The 14,524-nt window shown below is 38.7% G+C and overlaps 1 pseudogene across 1 annotated transcript in view; it reads right to left on the bottom strand.

The window, feature by feature from the left end:
* LOC311590232 (histone acetyltransferase type B catalytic subunit-like) overlaps positions 1-14,524 on the bottom strand; it is an 80,597-nt pseudogene that overhangs the window by 65,309 nt on the left and 764 nt on the right. The gene's annotated exons all lie outside the window — the stretch shown is intronic.

The following is a 14,524-nucleotide window of genomic DNA, read 5'->3' as shown; positions in this document are numbered from 1 at the left end:
ACACTAAGAGCTGTACGCTGCTCCCTAGTAAGTAGCTAGACACTGGAGACTGTTTGCATTCCTGCTGGGACATTATTTGTGAATTAGCCAGTGGACCTGAGGCCAGACCCACCTGTGTCCCACACTGTGTGGTGCCCTGTCACATGGGAAACACCAGCTCTGGCGTTTTAGACCTTTCAATTTGGTCCCTCGGTCACTATGCAGTCACTGCTGTCCTGATGATCAGACACAATGTGTTGTTAGCACTGCCATCTTGGATCTCCACCAAAGTTTGCATTTTAGTATGGTCTCACATTATGGCAGCTGGGGGTGGGATGCAATAGGTTCAATGAGATTTCCCCTGTAAGTCTTGGGAATTTGAATGTTTGGTCCTCAGTTTGTTGGTAACTCTTTGGGTATGACTAGTAAGTATGGCATTTCTGGAGGAAGTATGTCACTGAGGATGGGCTTTGACTTTTCAAAAGACTGTATCATTTTAAGAGCCCACCTCTCTTTCCTCTTCTTTTTCTTTTTCTTCTTCTTCTTCTTCCTCTGAACTTGAGGAGATGTGAGCATTTAACTGTCCCTGTTACCTCCATTCAGCCATTATATATTCTTGCCCTTTGGGATCATAAATCCCAAATAAACTCTGTATTCTATGGTTTGCTTTTGTTGTGTGTTCTTATCACAGCAATATAATAATAACTAAGATATAGACCCTAGAACTTCTTCTCTACACTATTAAGCATGGCATCTTATGAAGAAAAGTTTCCATGCCATCTGGTAAGCCTAATAGATCCTGCTTCTGCTAATCCTAATGGAAGCTTGCACTCTGTTTTCACATTGCCTGTGTGTCAAATTTAGTTCCCAAGCAAAAACTTTGTCTACCAAAACATTCTACTTACAAGCTCACACATAGCTGAATGGTAGTGAATATTTATAACAACTTGAATGGCATTTGTTTAATAAAATTGTTACCATTAATATTTCTTTCTATTCATTTTATATATTTAAATGTTCAAAATATTACATTGAACTCAGTTCTATTATACAGTCATTTAAAGTCATGTATGTGTAAATTAGCCCACAATAACCAAATTTTTTGTATAGTCCAGGTAAATTTCATTTCCAGTAAAAATCTCTAAGACTTATTTTTATTTACTCATTGATTGGGAGTATTCAGAACTTAGTGAATATTTAAGTATCTTGTTTGTCTAGCATTGTGTTAGGCATTACACAAATAAAGCAAAGTTTCTTTGCCATTCTAAACAAATGAAACAAATACCCCAGCCCTATTGAGTAAATGCATCAGAAAAGGCATCTTAAGATAGTATTGGGGACCAGGGAAGTCATCCTACATAAGCCACTTTTCAATGAGAGTTGAAATATTTTCAGAAACTAGCCAGGAAAAGAACAGAAAGAAAAGGATTTAAGAGTGAAAATGATGTGTAAAGACCCAAATACTGGGGAACAGAAGGCATTGTTCATAAAATGAATATAGTTTAGAAAAGCCAGATTATCAGAGTACTGAGAAATGGATTGGAAGGTGGCAATAGGCGTCATTATAAATGACCTTCTTAGTTTAAATTTCTGGACGGAGGATAATGATCTGGGTAAAACAGTTTGCTCAATATGAAATTTGATAATGTAGCAAAGTACTTATGGAAGAATGCTCATTTGATTATTAACATTAAATCCTGGAAGTGGTTATTACTTACACTTTCATAAGTGATGGATATTTTCATGTGTGAAGCTATGTTCGTCCAAAAGATAAAAATATGTTTAATTATGTTGCCATTGTTATTTGAGTATTAATATAGATATATTTCTACATATTTGCTGGCTATCACTGTTGCTTTTATACTAATCACCTCTATTTTAAATGAAGCAATTAACTTTTTCTTACCACTTGTCTCACATTTTCTCCTGGTTTGTACATTTATAGTGTTTGTTAACATTCATATTTTGTCATTCTGGTAAATGAGAAATCAACCTTGTTTATTTGACAGTAATATAGTTACTTCTTTCTTTTTACTATGTTTGTCTGGGATATATTTATCATATTTTTTCACAATCTTCTTTACCAAATCATGAATTACAGAGCTTCCACACAGCAACACAGCCCTTACCTCTATATTGCCAAGCTCATTAGGTAGCATGTCTTTCCCCATCCCAACTTTGCAAAATCTGGTCTCAATGTCCAGTCGGCCACTCAGGGCTACTTAGAATGGCCCTGAAGACTCTATCGTCCCTAACAAAAGGCTTGTAAATCACTATTTTGGGAATTTTCTCTTTCATGTTCATGTTTATAATCAAAATTAATGTTGTGTTTTCATCTTGAACAGAAGCCATGAATTATGTTCTAACTCAAAGCCTTTTCTACTCACCTCTGTTTAACCAATATCAACATGACTTCCAAAAGGGAAACCTCTGCTGCTATGGAATAGTCCAGAGGCCTGGTCCTTAGCCATAAGAAAAGTGGGGCTCACATACACTTGCAAAACAGAAGATTAATATGGGCTTTGCTTCCTGCTTCCAGATTAATAAAAATACCCATGACCAGCACCAAGCATACCATAAACAAACACAGACAGCATCTAAGAGATGGCTGTGCTGAGTCTTGATCACAAGGTCCTTCCTGCAGTTGTCAGGTATGACACTGAACTTTGTCCTCCAGGGTCACTTTGTGATGCATTTATTTATGTGGCAATGGTAAAAAAAATTTTTAAGCTATTTTTATAGGTAAAGTCACATGGCAACAGAAGATATCTTTTTGTTGTTGCCAATTAATTTCTTCAGAAATTTTCTATCTATGATATCACAATATCCTATTATAAAAATGAGTATAAGACTAATTATTGAACACATTCAGGGTTCTTCAAGCAGAACTCAGAAGAAAAGATTTCAAACTCCTATTCAGATAGAATGTTCATCTCATCAGAAAGTCCTATTTTGGTGGGTTTCGGAGCAGAAGCTTATTATTCAAAAGTAGAATAAAGGTAGCCATAATTAATATCACTTGAGAAACCATACACTATAGCATAGTTCAAAAAGTACCTCTGAAGACTCTTACAGGCACATCAGCTTCACCTGCCTCCAAAGGGAAGGCCATTTTACACAAAGTGGGGGACAACAGGCATGTCTATTAATAGGAAAGCAGGTGGCACTGATTAAAAGAAAACAGTCGAAGCTTATCATTTGGAAGTAATTTCACAAGTACGTGCTCAGGGTTAATCTAGTCTGGAAAGCGCTCTCTGGGAGTAATGCAAATGTATGTAATTATGAAGTGTTTAAGATGAAACCGTAGAGCCTAATTGCATTATCTTATATACAAAGTACATGGTTAGATTTTTTTGCATCTGAAGTCCTCTCAGATTGTAGGGCATTTTATGCACCATCCTACAAACAGTCCAGTTCAAGAGAGGGAACTGGTCTTGTTTAGCAACCTGTTCTGTTTTTCATTAACCGATAGAAATGGCTAATCAAGAAATACTGATCAGTAATTCCAGTAATGAAAATTCACAAAGAATGAAAGTTTGATTATGGCAGTCTTTCTCTGAATACGGTACACTTATTAGGATCATATTGACATAATTTCAGATAAGTTACCAACTGGGCAAGTGTGGGGAACCATGTCACACTGCCTGTATTTCCAGTGTTACCTGCTCTCCTTAAATAAGAAAAAGACAGGCATTGGCTAGAGTGGAGTAGTCTGTGACATCCTATAACCCATCCATGTAATGTATAAATTAGAATATTTTCAATCATTTAGAAAGCATCCCATACGAGCAGGGAAGTGGCCTTAAAGAGCGACTTGTTTGGCTCTCCCTTTATGAGATGTTCCTGTTTACAGTAAAATGCTCCACCTTGGAACCAACTGTGAGTAAGAACAACCTAGGGCTGCTTAAAAATTGAGACACTCATAACAGTAGCCGACTGCCTTACAGACTGAACTACTGACTTGAAGAACTTCTTTTGATCTGAAAAAGTATCATGAAGCTTAATATATGACTATCAATATGTTTAAAGAAGTCATACAGAAAAGATGCTCTAGTTACCACAGTTCTAATTCACTACATTAAAACTGTCAACAGTTCCAAGGAGTGGAATAGCTGGGTCTTGAGGAAGCCCTATTCCCATTTTTCTGAGATAGCACCAGATAGATTTCCAAAGTGGTTGTACTAGTTCGCATTCCCACCAGCAATGAAAGAGTGTTCCTCTCTCCCCACATCCTCGCCAGCATGTGGTGTCGCTTGAATTTTTGATCTTAGCCATCCTGATGGATGTAAGATGGAATCTCAGCGTTGTTTTGATTTGCATTTCCCTGATGATTAAGGAGGTTGAGCATTTCTTTAAGTGTTTCTCAGCCATTTGATATTCCTCTGTTGAGAATTCTCTTTTTGGTTCCATGCCCCATTTCTCAATTGGATTATTTGGTTTGGTGGTATTTAATTTCTTGAGTTCTTGATATATTTTGGATATTAGACCTTTGTCAGATGTGGGGTTGGTGAAGATCTTTTCCCAGTCTGTAGACTGTCGCTTTGTTCTCTTTACAGTGTCACCTGCCTTACAGAAGCTTCTCAGCCTCATGAGGTCCCATTTATTAATTGTTGACATTAATTCCTGGGCTGTTGGTTTCTGTTCAGGAAGTTGTCTCCTGTCCCAATATGTTCCAGGCTCTTTCCCATTTTTTCTTCTAAGTGATTTAGTGTCTCTGGTTTATGTTGAGGTCTTTAACCCACTTGGATTTGAGTTTTGTACAAGGTGACAAATATGGGTCCAGTTGCATTTTTTTACACATAGACATCCAGTTAGACCAGCACCATTTGTTGAAGATGCTATCCCTTTTCCATCGAATGGATTTGGATTCTTTGTCAAAAATCAAATGACCATAAGTGTGTGGATTCATATCGGGGTCTTCGATTCGATTCCACTGATCAACCAGCCTATTGCTGTGCCAGTACCATGCTGTTTTAATTACTATTGCTTTATAGTACAGTTTGAGATCAGGTATGGAGACTCCTCCAGAGCACCTTTTATTGTACAAGATTGTTTTAGCTATTCTGGGTTTTTTGTTTTTCCATATGAAGTTCAGAATTGAACTTTCAATGTCTTTAAAAAATGTGTAGGTAATTTGATAGGGATTGCATTGAATCTGTAGATTGCTTTTGGTAGGATGGCCATTTTTATTATGTTAATTCTCCCTATCCATAAGCAAGGTATATCCTTCCATCTTCTCATGTCGTCTTCAATCTCTTTCTTTAGGGTTATGAAATTTTTTTCAAACAGGTCCTTCACTTGCTTAGTAAGAGTAACTCCTAAGTACTTTATATTGCTTGTGGCTAATGTGAAGGGTGTAGTTTTCCTAATTTCTTCCTCTGCAAGCTTGTCATTTGTGTATAGGAAGGCTACAGACTTTTTGGAGTTAATTTTGTATCCAGCCAATTTGCTGAAGGTGTTTATCAGCTGTAGGAGTTCTCTGGTGGAATTTTGAGGGTCACGTATGTAGACTATCATATCATCTGCAAATAGGGATAATTTGACTTCCTCCTTTCCCATTTGAATACCCTGATCTCCTTTTGTTGTCTTATTGCTCTGGCTAGAACTTCGAGTACTATATTGAAGAGATATGGAGAGAGTGGGCAGCCTTGTCTTGTTCCTGATTTTAGAGGAATTTCCTTGAGTATCTCACCATTTACTTTGATTTTGGCTATTGGCTTCCTATATATAGCCTTTATTATGTTGAGGAAAGTGCCTTGTATTCCCGATCTCTCTAAAACTTTAAACATGAATGGGTGTTGGATTTTATCAAATGCTTTCTCTGCATCCAAAGAGATGATCATGTGGTTTTTTATTTTCAGTTTGTTTCTGTGGATTACATTGATGGATTTCCGTATATTAAACCATCCCTGCATGCCTGGAATGAAGCCTACTTGGTCATGATGAATGATATCTCAGAAAAATGGGAATAGGGCTTCCTCAAGACCCAGCTATTCCACTCCTTGGAATATACCCAGAAGATGCTCCAGCACACAGCAAGAAAATTTGCTCAACCATGTTCATAGCAGCCTTATTCATAATAGCCAGAACATGGAAACAGCCTAAGTGTCCCTCAATAGAAGAATGGATAAAGAAACTGTGGTACATATACACTATGGAGTACTATTCAGCTATTAAAAACAAGGAATTCCCGAATTTTGTGGATAAATGGATTGAGCTAGAAATGATCATAATGAGTGAGTTAACCCAGAAGCAGAAAGACTCAAATGGTATATACTCACTTATATCTGCATATTAGCCCAAGGGGCAGGTCCCATGAAAGACTTCACTTACCAGGAAACGGAGACAGAGGGGAGGACATTCTAGTGGGACTCTAGATGAGAGAATCATGGGAGAATGGCAAAGTAGAAGGATCCAGAGGGTCCTAGAAGCCTACAAGTAAAACATTATGATAGGCAGATTTGGGCACAAGGGTCCCACTCTAACTAAGGCACCAGCCAAGGACAATACAGGCGGTAAACCTTAAACCCCTACTCAGATCTAGCCAGTGGACAGAACACTCTCCACAGTAGAGTGGAGAGTGGGATATTACTTTCTCACATACTCTGGTGCCTCACCTTTGACCATGTCCCCTGGACGGGGAGACCTGGTGGCACTCAGAGGAAGGACAGCAGGTTACCAAGAAGAGACTTGATACCCTATGATCATATAGAGGGGGAGGTAATCCCCCTCAGGAACAGTCATAGGGGAGGGGAATAAGGGGAAATTGGGAGGGAGGGAAGAATGGGAGGATACAAGGGATGGGATAACCATTGAGATGTAACAAGAATAAATTAATAAAGGAGGAAAAAAAAAAGGATAGCCTAGTATACATAGTGAACTCCAGAACAGTAAAGAATACATCAAGAGACCCTGTCTCAAAAAAAAAAACAAAAAAACAAAATAAAATAAACCTTTAAAAAGAAATATAAGGAATATAAATTGGCATGTGATTGCATATACAAAGGTGTTTAGCAAGGGTCAGCAAGCTACCACCTAAGGGTCAAATCCAGCCTACTACCTATTTTTATATATGCATACTATATATATATTATATACTATAAATATACATATTTATATATAAATATGATATGTATTTATATATGTGTATGCATAGTCACCTGCCCATCTAGAAATACATATATGGGTATATGACCAGATTATATATGTATGCACATGTATGCATGTATATATAATATTACTTATAGTAGTATCTACATATTTATGAATACTGAAACACAAGAATATATGTTAACTGCTTTTATGTTGAAGTTAACAATTGTACCGATCCACACTATATGTTTAACTAATTTTCCCTGTACTTTTTAAAGTCTTACATTTTACATTGAATGTACATTTTACATTAAATGTATAAGGCAAAAAAAAAACTGTCAACAGTTGTATGGACAGTCATGTTTTGTAGTGAATCGATGTGAATATTTATGTTGGATGTACCAGGAGTAGAAACACGGGATTATAGGATATGTACACAATCAGTAGATAATGCATAGGCTTGGGAGATTGCTCAGTGGGTAAATTACCATCACACAAGTGTGAGGAACTGAATTCTAGTCCCCTGAACTCACATAAAAGCCAGACACTGTAGCATAGGTTGGTAATTCCACAGGGGAGAGGCAGAGAGAGAAGACCCAACCAGCCTGGTCTGCGAAGCGATGAGCAATGAAAGCCTGTCTCAAACATGGTGGAACTGAGCACCAGCACCCATGGTTGTCTCTGACCTCTACCTGAGTGCCCTGCCATGCACATATATGCAGACATGCAAACACCCACACACAAATATGCACACACACAAAGATTTTTAAAATAGATACTGGACATTATTCTTAAAGTAATTAGATCAATGTACATGCCCACTAACAAAAAAACAAAACAAAACAAAAAAGTTGTGCCTGCTCCACTCTCAAGGAAGCCCCATTCATGGCTTCATGGCAGTCATTGGTGTGTTGACGTACTGTGAACATAATTTGTATTTTACTAATGGCCATTATGCTCTTAACCATGATTGCCATTTTATTCTGTTGAGATTCCAAGTCACACACTCTCTCTCTCTCTCTCTCTCTCTCTCTCTCTCTCTCTCTCTCTCTCTCTCTCTGTGTGTGTGTGTGTGTGTGTGTGTGGTTGTGTGTGTGTGTGTTTGTGTGTGTGTGTGTGTGTGTGTGTGGTGTCATGTAGAAACAATGTTTTAAGATTAAGATTACATACCATATGTCAATTTTGCATGTGAATTTCACATAGTCATAATATTCTTCATAAATACATTTTTTTAGGATATCAGTCTGACCTGTAGGCATAAAGTTATGCTATAATTCAAATGCTGATTTCTTTACCACCTCCCCATATTGGTTTCAACCCTTGATCTGAAAATATCCTGTCTCAGTGTTGTATAAACACTGCTCCCCAGTTGCCCCCTGATATGCCAATAAAGCAGCTTACAGCCAATTGCTGAGCAGGAGAAAGACTAGGAGGACGTAGGGGATTCAGCTATGAGGTCTAGGAGACATCAGGAGAGGAGCAGGAGCAGGAATGCCACAAAGTAAAAATATCTCTGGGATGTACACTGGGAGGAAACCAGATTAGTCTAGAGGTATAAGAATAGAGTAATAACTGCTCAGTCATTGTCTTGTGAAGATTATTATTAAATAAATATAAAAGCATCTCAATTATTTTAATGTTACCCAGGGTAAGAGAGAAACTGAGAAACAAACTCAGTTTTATAAAAACAATGTTAACACTGAACTGAAATAGAAGTTTCTAGTTTCTTTGAAGACTCTGTTATATCATGTGATGTTTTTCTGGAAGAGAGCTTGTGAGAAGGCATGTGATGTTTTTCTGGGAGTAGACACATGAGAGGATGCATGATGTTTGGAAGGGTATAAATAGACGCCCACAGACAGTAGAAGAAAGCTTTTGTATTGCTACCCTGCTGTGTAATGCTTCCTTGGTTTTCACTGGTCTTTGCTGATCTTCACTGGTCTTTGCTGGTTATCATTTCACAGACAGAAATGTTCCAGAAAATTTCTCGTGGTACTCCAGCTGATTCTGGCAGCTTTCACTGACTCTTGCAGTTTCTGCTGGATTGTGCCACCACTACAGATTTGTGTAACTGTTTGGTGTTGGCTATTGAACTATACTGCTGGTATCTTGACAATTCAGGGTGGTATTGGCTCAAGGAACTAATTCTAAAGAGGTCCACAACCCCTTTTTACTATTAACATTCATTCTCCTCTTCTTCTAGTCGATGAGATAAAAGCAAGGTTGAAGTGTTTAAGAGCCCTAAATAAAGTAGGTGTAGAAAATCTGAGCCTATAGTGACTCATATCATCAAAGGTAATTAATTATGCTCTAAAGTCTGGTTAAAATTATACTGAAAGAAACAATACTAGAATTGAGATGGAACCCTTAATTTCACCAGTTTGGGATTCTTGTTAATTTTTAAATTTTTATTTTTAATTATGTGAATGTGTGCATCTGTGTGTGGCTTTGTGTACATGAGTGCAGTGGCTACAGAGGCCACAAGAAGCATTAGACTCTCTGGAGCTGGAGTTACTGATGGTTGTGAGCTACCCATATTGGGTGCTAGGAACTGACCTCTAGTCTTCTCCAAGATCAATGAGTGCTCTTAACCTCTGAGTCATATCTTGGTTAAAACTACTTCACTTTTAATTCCTCTTTTTTTCCCTTTGTTTACACCCTGGACATTAGATCAATGAAATCTTGGTTACTTTATCATAAAATAAACAGCAATACAATTGACCTCAGGTGATTACCACAGGAAGATGAAAGCACATACCTTGGTTCTATTGGGAGGGTTTAGACCAGATAGAGTGAGGGTCATATGATCTGGAAACCATTTGCGTTATGTAAGACATGAGATAATTTAGACATGAATGCTTTAATAATAGCAGAGCCTTTTGGAACATGAATCTCTTGGCAAATGTTTTCTCAAAATGAGAAGTATAGTTGGCCACTCAGCAAATAAGTTCTGAGCGTTCTCCAGTGGCAATATCAAGAGTGTCGGACTCTGCAGACACCACAAGGATTAATTCTGCAGCTAATCATTGCAGGGAATGTTAATAGTGAACATAAAACTCCCCATTCGAATAGGCATAAAAGATTACAAGATTCTTAATAGGAACATTGTTATTAACTAGAGTTTAGTCTTTACTTCTAATATACATCTACCAAAGGGAATGTGTTACTTCTACACTCCTTCATCTTAGTGCATTTTTAGTACTGTAATTAAGTACTTGAGGTAGGCTACTCTATGAAAAAGGGTTTGATTTTGGCTTATGGTTATGAAGAAACAAAGATCAGAGCTTTCTCTAGTGCCTATCCATGCTGCAAGGCAGCCTAGAACACTGTATGATAAGAGATGGGGAGTCACATGACAAAGAATGAACTGTTTGTACATGCGCATGTGTCTGCGCTCTTGATAAAACAAAGAGTCAGTCACAGGACTTTGTTTTCTGGATTTTATATAGTTCTAATTAGTTCTCAAAGACTCCCATCTAACCCCCCTAGTTGAATTATTTCCAGTTTCCTAATACTTCAAAGTTTGGATTAAATTACAACAAAGAGACCCTCTCGTCATATCAAAACCATAGCTACCTGATGTAGCTGATTTAATAAACTCATTTTTCCTGGGTAACTCTCAGTATTATATTGTCAATAACATTTTGTGCTTGTTAGGATGTACACAGGCACACACACACACACACATACACACACACACTCACATATGCACATACATACATATATACATATGTATTTTTGAGGCACAGTTTCTCTACATAGTCCTGCTGTCCTGCACACTATGTAGACCAGGCTGGCCTTGAACTCACAGAGATCTATGCCCCCCAAAAGGTATATTTTTATTTACTTATCATACCAGTGCTATGGAAGGCTCAATAACTGCATATATGCCTAATATGTTAGAACAACATGGAGGAGTTCGCTTCTGAGACTGTAAAGGAAAAAGAACATGTGATTACATACTGGAAATAAATCATGTTTTATAACCCTCACAAGTTATCAATTGTGTAACTGGAAAAATCAATAGCTTACTTCTATGATGGATTAGGCTTAAAATTAGGATTAGGCTTAGATCCAACATAACTGAAACACCAGGTCAATGCAGATGATGAAAATTTATTGTAATCAAGCTGCTGTTGACTCAGAAGCTGAATAGGCTCAGGAGATGGACTACGTGCTTAACCCTGGAGGGCACTGTATGACATATTTAAAGGATAAAACCATAAACTGAAGGAGAATGGGATGGTCTGTAGCATTGTCCAACTGTATTTTGACATAAAGGGTGGAGCAAGGGAGTCTCCACCGATCAGGATAGGAGTAGGTTCCTGGACCTGGAAACATGAACCTAGTTTGACCATGTCAGTAAGATGGAGAAGTTGTCCTTGAAATGTCTGGACTTAAACAACTATTTCCTTACCAGTTGTCCTTGAGGTGGCTGAACTCAGACAGCTGTTGCCTTACAACAGAAGCTGTTCAGCTATCAGGAAGTTCCCAACTCCCTTAGGAGCTGGGACCTTGAACTTAGTTTCTCCCTATGATTAAATGGAGTCTGAAAACAAAACGGTAGAACTTAGAATAAGTTTTGTTGATTGTTCCCAACAGTAAGAATTAAAAATAGTGAGGCAAATGTGCTAAAGATGCTACATGTATTTCAAAGCCTTGTTAGTTTATCTTCCCTCTCCCTGTTATGTAGAAAATGTTGCAGCTAGCATCTACATTTTCTTCTGTATATTGAGGCCAGTGCAGTAATAACCTGTACTTTCCAAACAGTGACAATGGCTGCCTTCTTCCTTGTCTTCAGTTGTGGACTTTTACGTAGTTTTGGCTCACATCACCTATGGATACATTGCATACATGAAAGTCATTGTAGGCAAGATGTTGGATTGCCAAAGTCCACATAACAACATGTCTAAAGGTGATGACCTGTCACATGTCACAACCAGAACTGAAGGAGGAGGAGGAGGAGGAGGAGGAGGAGGAGGAGGAGGAGGAGGAAGAAGAAGAAGAAGAAGAAGAAGAAGAAGAAGAAGAAGAAGAAGAAGAAGAAGAAGAAGAAGAAGAAGCTACCACAGCAAAATCCCAAGTGCACACACATCTCTGCCTATCCCAGATCTTCTAACAGCTTGTAATGTATTGTGGTGGGGGTTATTTTGATGCTACAGCAAAGAAAAGTACAAACTGAGTAAATCTCAATATTTAATTCCAAGAGCTACCCATGGATGAAGCATCTGGAACACTCACTACAATGGACAACACAGCATGTGGCCAGATAACTTTGGGCTTTTGGGGGTGGGTTGTTGTTTGATTTGGTTCGGTTCGTTTCGGTTCGGTTTGGTTTGGTTTGGTTTGGCTTGGCTTTCTGAGACAGTGTTTCTTTGTGTGCCACTGGCTGTCCTGGACTCACTTTGTAGAATAGGCAGGCCTGAAACTCACAGAGATCTGCCTGTCTCTGGATCCCAAGTTCTGGGATGCTGCCATCACCACCACGCTAGGCTAAATCCTTTTTTGTAATGTGTTCTCTTTCACAGTAAGATGTCTCTGTTTCAAATTGTTTTCTCTAACACTAATGCCTTTCTGACTGTCTCTGAGACTTGAGTGACTAAATCAAAAATCATGGCTTTTTCTCTGTCTCACCACCACCACCACTACTGATGGCTGCTAGGAGTTTCAGTTTGCAGGTACTTTTGTTTTTCTCCCAAGCGCTAGTAAAATTGTCCTCCAGATTTAAAATGAATGACTCAACAAACCCTTAGATCAAACTATCCATGGGCTATGACAGCCAGTGTAGACTTCTGCTGTTCTACAGATGGCTCCTGTTCGTGATATAGTTGAGCATGTGCGTAGTGGTTTTTATCACCGTCAACCCTGTGAAGCTGGGCTGTAGACAGCACCTGGCCATCTAGCATGAGGGGGAAGGCATCATGCGCACAGGTCAGGGCATTGTATGCACACCTTTAGCCAGGAACTTTATCACCACCCACCTCTACCAGATGTTCCAAAGTTATTAAGCCATGTAACCGAAGGTCTGGTGCTGATTAAAACGAATTCACAGTGAACGGGTCACAGGCTCCTGTATGCTGTAGACAATGTGGCACAGCAAAGGTGGTGTGTGGTTATTAGACATAGCTTCAGTGCAGTCTCCAGAACTTACCGTTTGATGATTTATATCCTTGGGAAGATTATTTAGACTCATGACTCTCAGTTTTCACATCATAAGAAAACAAAACAACAAATTCACAATGATTTCAATTATTTGGGGGATGAGTAGCAAACAATTCTTGAAGTAAAGTAAAGGCTGTTGTACATAATAATCTACAATCTGTTGAGCTGTATGGGGTCTGTGCAGCGAATCCTTCCAGCTTTTTTGTAAGGTGTACCCATGCTGGGATGAGCTTTGGTGATGTAACTGTCTTTGAGTCTTTTCTGCACCCGTAGGTCACCCTTCGTCCATACTCCTGTAAGTAAACCAAGCTAATGAGTGGTTCAGCAAGTTGGGCATGTGTGTTATTTTTGTTTTACTTTGGTCTGTCATTAGTTTCCATATCTGCTTGAGTAAAAGTTTGTTCACATATACATACTCAGAAATAGTGCCACCCAACATGGACTCACAAAATTTTCAACAAGTTCTTAGCCAATTGTAAAAATTAAGACATGCTGGAAGGCAGGCTGCCCTATACATGCTTGAAATGAGCATAGATTGATGACAAATCTGTGATTTAATCTAGCTCCATCTTATGTTTTTCATATGATGTTAGGGGAGTTTGCTAATCTATCTATGCCTCCATCTCAATATAAGCAGAAGGGGGCCACAATAATAGCTATCTCATTAGGCAGTTGCAGCAATCTGGTCAGAGCATCCTTGTAAGTCCCTTTGTTCAGTCTAGCACATCATAAGCGCTCAGCAAATATTCAGTTTCGTTATGTAAATATTTTCAGAGTCTACAGTGACACTGTAATTTGTAATCATGACTGTAATTAATCTATATAACTGGCCAGCCTGCCAGAGCAATCTGTTTCCCTATCTTACAGATAAGAACACTGGCCTTCCTAGGTCCAGCATCATTGGTCATCATCACACAATATGATGATCAAAGCGTGAACCATGTGCTTCTTTGTTTCCTTTTCTTTAATAATGGGAAGTTTGACACAAAAATCAGGTATTGATTCCAGACCTCCAGTTCCTTTTGGCTGTGTTAGTTACTTCTACACAGTTGATCAAGATGCCAGTGAGAAAACATTTAAGGAGGAAAGAGTAATTTTGCTTCATGGTCTCAGAGGGTTGTGCCTACAGCTGGTTGGCCCCATTCACTCTGGACCTAAGGTGATGAGAATCACTATCCCAGCACCTCAAAGGCTACTCCCTTCAAGGTTGACAGATAGCAGCATGGGAGGATGGAACTGGGGACCAGCTGTAAGCTTGACCGCACAGTGCTGGGACTTACTTCCTCCGATC

The sequence above is a fragment of the Acomys minous genome, assembly GCF_964271855.1.
Source record: "Acomys minous genome assembly, chromosome: 19".
NCBI classification, from domain to species: domain Eukaryota; kingdom Metazoa; phylum Chordata; class Mammalia; order Rodentia; family Muridae; genus Acomys; species Acomys minous.
This window is presented reverse-complemented; position numbering and strand designations above follow the sequence as displayed.